Source organism: Delphinus delphis, chromosome 18 (genome assembly GCF_949987515.2).
Source record: "Delphinus delphis chromosome 18, mDelDel1.2, whole genome shotgun sequence".
Taxonomy (NCBI): Eukaryota; Metazoa; Chordata; class Mammalia; order Artiodactyla; family Delphinidae; genus Delphinus; species Delphinus delphis.
The window spans coordinates 31,073,266-31,078,881 of record NC_082700.1 but is presented as its reverse complement, the minus strand read 5'-3'; positions in this window follow the sequence as shown (position 1 = coordinate 31,078,881).

Genomic DNA, 5,616 nt, shown 5'->3' with positions numbered 1-5,616 from the left:
AATCTTTCAGTATGTGGGACTTTTTTTCTTTCTGTTTTTTTTTTTTAAAATTAACTTATTTTTCACACACACACACACACACACACACACACACACACACACACACACACACACACTGCATTTTATTTTTACAAGAGATAGACTTACACCAAGCATTGCAAATAGATGACCACAACAAAAGCGACAATGATTGCTATTACCAAACATGAAACACACTCATACTATGTCATAATATTGACATTCAGTCCAGTAATCCTCCACTGTAACAGCTCCTTTACTTTGCAGTGAAAATTGATTTGCATATTTTTTGCCTCTGAGTCCTTGTGGGATTTTTTTTTTTTTTTTCTGTACGCGGGCCTCTCACTGTTGTGGCCTCTCCCATTGTGGAGCACAGGCTCCGGACACACAGGCTCAGTGGCCATGGCTCACGGGCCCAGCCACTCCGCGGCATGTGGGATCTTCCCAGACTGGGGCATGAACCCGTGTCCCCTACATCAGCAGGCGGACTCCTAACCACTGTGCCACCAGAGAAGCCCGGGATTTTTTTTTTTATTCAAACAGAAAGTCACAAAAATTATAATCATCCTCATCAGTTCACTCAGCCCCATGTAATTAATTTTTTTCCATCTTGATCTTTTGTTAGCACTTGTATGAGTTCATCAGTTTTCCATTAGAGTCTGAAAATGCTTATTTATTCCATTCAGCAGTATAGTCAGTTACCAGAAACCTGTACTTGTCAGAGTCTTTTCCATGAATTCCTTGAAGATGAAACCCTTTTATAGGAACATATTTCAAAAAGCATCAGAGTACACCCAGAACTGTCTGTAAATGACAAAAGACTTAAAAATGACCACGGTTAAAGATTTGATGAAAGTTCATAATAATGCAATTGACAAGGAAATTTAGTTATTTCTGAGATATACATTTTAAAGTAATAACTAGAATTATGACTTATAACATTATACCAGAACATATAAGATTTTTAGAAATTTCATGTAATGTCTGAAACATTTATATTAACATATTTCCATACAAATAACCCAAAGAAAGTTTAGTATTAGTTGTTTTATTTGTTTGATTTTTGTTTGTTTATACTGCAGGTTCTTATTAGTCATCAATTTTATACACATCAGTGTATATATGTCAAACGCAATCACCCAGTTCAGCACACCACCATCCCCACCCCACCGTGGTTTCTATCCCTTGGTGTCCAAAGGTTTGTTCTATAGAACAGTGTCTCAACTTCCACCCAGCAAACTGGCTCATCTGTACCAATTTTCTAGATTCCACATACATGCATTAATATGCGATATTTGTGTTTCTCTTTCTGACTTACTTCACTCTGTATGACAGTCTCTAGATCCGTCCACATCTCAACAAATGACTCAGTTCTGTTCCTTTTTAAGGCTGAGTAATATTCCATTGCATATATTTACCACATCTTCTTTATCCATTCGTCTGTCACTGGACATTTAGGTTGCTCCATGACCTGGCTATTGTAAATAGTGCTGCAATGAACATTGGGGTGCATGTGTCTTTTTGAATTATGGTTTCCTCTGGGTATATGCCCAGTAGTGGGATTGCTGGATCATATGGTAATTCTATTTTTCGTTTTTTAAGGAACCTACATACTGTTCTCCATAGTGGCTGTATCAATTTACATTTGCACCAGCAGTGCAAGAGGGTTCCCTTTCTCCACACCCTCTCCAGCATTTGTTAGTTGTAGATTTTCTGATGATGCCCATTCTAACTGGTGTGAGGTGATACCTCATTGTAGTTTCGATTTGCATTTCTCTAATAATTAGTGATGTTGAGCAGCTTTTCATGTATTTCTTAGCCATCTGTATGTCTTCTTTGAAGAAATGTCTATTTAGGTCTTCTGCTCATTTTTGGATTGGGTTTTTTTGTTTCTTTAATATTGAGCTGCATGACCTGTTTACATATTTTGGAGATTAATCCTTTGTCCATTGATTCATTTGCAAATATTTTCTTCCATTCTGAGTATTGTCTTTTCATCTTGTTTATGGTTTCCTTTGTTGTGAAAAAGCTTTGAAGTTTCATTAGGTCCCATATGTTTATTTTTGTTTTTATTTTCGTTACTCTAGGATGAGAATCAAAAAGATCTTGCTGTGATTTATGTCAAAGAGTGTTCTTCCAATGTTTTCCTCTAAGAGTTTTATAGTGTCTGGTATTACATTTAGGTCTCGAATCCATTTTTTTTTTTTTTTTTTTTTTACAGTACAAAGGCCTCTCACTGTTGTGGCTTCCCCCATCGCGGAGCACAGGCTCTGGATGCACAGGCTCAGTGATCATGGCTCACGGGCCTAGCCACTCCACGGCATGTGGGATCTTCCCAGACTGGGGCACAAACCTGTGTCCCCTGCATCGGTAGGTGGACTCTCAACCACTGCACCACCAGGGAAGCCCCCTGAACACATTTTGAGTTTATTTTTGTGTATGGTGTTAGGGAGTGTTCTAATTTCATTCTTTTACATGTACCTGTCCAGTTTTCCCAGCACCACTTATTGAAGAGACTGTCATTTCTCCATTGTATATCTTTGCCTCCTTTGTCATAGATTAGTTAACCATAGGTGTCTGGGTTTATCTCTGGGCTTTCTATCCTGTTCCATTGATCTATATTTCTGTATTTGTGCGAGTACCATATTGTCTTGATTACTGTAGCTTTGTAGTATAATCTGAAGTCAGGGAGTCTGATTCTGCCAACTCCGTTTTTTTCCCTCAAGAATGCTTTGGCTATTCAGGGTATTTTGTGTCTCCATAAATATTCTAAGATGATTTGTTCTAGTTCTGTAAAGAATGCCATTGGTAATTTGATAGGGATTGCATTGAGTCTGTAGATTGCTTTGGGTAGTATAGTCCTTTTCACAATGTTGATTCTTCCAATCCAAAAACATGGTATATCTCTCCATCTGTTGATATCATCTTTAATTTCTTTCATCAGTGTCTTATACTTTTCTGCATACAAGTCTTTAGTCTCCCTAGACAGGTTTATTCCTAGGTATTTTATTCTTTTTGCTGCAATGGTAAATGGGAGTGTTTCCATAATTCCTCTTTCAGATTTTTCATCACTACTGTATAGCAATACAAGAGACTTTGGTGCATGAATTTTGTATCCTGCAACTTTACCAAATTCATTGATTAGCCCTAGTAGTTTTCTGGTGGCACTTTTAGGATTCTCTATGTATAGTGTCATGTCATCTGCAAACAGTGACAGTTTTACTTCTTCTTTTCCAATTTGTATTCCTTTTATTTCTTTTTCTTCTCTGATTGCTGTGACTAGGACTTCCAAAACTATATTGAATAATAGTGGTGAGAGTGGATATCCTTGTCTCATTCCTGATCTTAGAGGAAATGCTTTCAGTTTTTCACCATTGAGAATGATGTTTGCTGTGGGTTTGTTGTATATGTCCTTTATTATGTTGAGGTATGCATATGCCTCTATGCCCACTTTCTGGAGAGTTTTTACAATAAATCGGTGCTGAATTTTATCAAAAGCTTTTTCTTCATCTATTGAGATGATCATATGGTTTTTATTCTTCAATTTGTTAGTATGGTGTATCACATTGATTGATTTGCGTATAATGAAGAATCCTTGCAACGCTGGGATAAATCCCACTTGATCGTGGTGTATGATCCTTTTAATGTGTTGTTGGATTCTGTTTCCTAGTATTTTGTTGAGGATTTTTGCATCTATATTCATCAGTGATAGTGGTCTGTAATTTTCTTTTTTTGTAGTATCTTTGTCTGGTTTTGGTATCAGGGTGATGGTGGCCTCATAAAATGAGTTTGGGAGTGTTCCTTCCTCTGCAATTTTTTGGAATAGTTTGAGAAAGATGGGTGTTAGCTCTTCTCTAAATGTTTGATAGAATTCACCTGAGAAGCCATCTGGTCCTGGACTTTTGTTTGTTGGAAGATTTTTAATCACAGTTTCAATTTCATTACTTATGATTGGTCTGTTCATATTTTCTGTTTCTTCCTGGTTCAGTCGTGGAAGGGTATACCTTCTGAAGAAGTTGTCCCTTTCTTCCAGCTTGTCCATTTTATTGGCATAGAGTTGCTTGTAGTGGTCTCTTAGGATGCTTTGTATTTCTGTGGTGTCTGTTGTAACTTCTCCTTTTTCATTTCTAATTTTATTTATTTGAGTCCTCTCCCTGTTTTTCTTGATGAGTCTGGCTAATGGTTTATCAATTTTGTCTATCTTCTCAAAGAACCAGCTTTTAGTTTACTGATCTTTGCCATTGTTTTCTTGGTTTCTATTTCATTTATTTCTGCTCACATCTTTAGGATTTTTTTCCTTCTGCTAAGTTTGTGTTTTGTTTCTTCTTCTTTCTCTAGTTCCTTTAGGTGTAAGGTTAGATTGTTTACTTGAGTTTTTTCTTGTTTCTTGAGGTAGGCTTGTATAGCTATAAACTTCCCTCTTAGAACAGATTTTGCTACATCCCATAGGTTTTGGATCATCATATTTTCATTGTCATTTTTCTCTAGGTATTTTTTTATTTCCTCTTTGATTTCTTCAGTGATCTCTTGGATATTTAGTAACATATTGTTTAGCCTCCATGTGTTTGTGTTTTTTACTTTTTTTTGCCCTGTCATTCATTTCTAATCTCATAGTGTTGTGGTCAGAAAAGATGTTTGATATAATTTCAATTTTCTTAAATTTACTGAGGCTTGGCTTGTGACCCAAGATGTGATCTATCCTGGAGAATGTTCTGTGCGCACTTGAGAAGAAAGTGTAATCTGCTGTTTCTGGATGGAATGTCCTATATATATCAATTAAATCTATCTGGTCTATTGTGTCATTTAAAGCTTCTGTTTCCTTATTTACTTTCATTTTGGATGATCTGTCCATTGGTGTAAGTGAGGTGTTAAATTCCCCCACTATTAGTGTGTTACTGTCGATTTCCTCTTTTATAGCTGTTAGCAGTTGACTCATGTAATGAGGTGCTCCTATGTTGGGTGCATATATATTTATAATTGTATATCTTCTTCTTGGATTGATCCCTTGATCATTATGTAGTGTCCTTCCTTGTCTCTTGTAACATTCTTTATTTTAAAGTCTATTTTATCTGATATGAGTATTGCTACCCCAGCTTTCTTTTGATTTCCATTTGCATGGAATATATTTTTCCATCCCCTCACTTTCAGTCTGTATGTGTCCCTAGGTTTGAAGTGGGTCTCTCATATACAGCATATATATGGGTCTTGTTTTTGTACCCATTCAGCACGCCTGTGTCTTTTTGTTGAAGCATTTAATCCATTCACGTTTAAGGTTATTATTGATATGTGTGGTCCTATGACTGTTTCCTTAATTGTTTTGGGTTTGTTTTTGTGGGTCCTTTTCTTCTCTTGTGTTTCCCACTTAGAGAATTTCCTTAAGCATTTGTTGTAGAGATGGTTTGGTGGTGCTGAATTCTCTTAACTTTTTTTGTCTGTAAATCTTTTGATTTCTCCGTCGAATCTATATGAGATCCTTGCCGGGTAGAGTAATCTTGGTTGTAGGTTCTTCCCTTTCATCACTTTAAGTATATCATGCCTCTCCCTTCTGGCTTGTAGAGTTTCTGCTGAGAAATTAGCTGTTAACCTTATGGGAGTTTC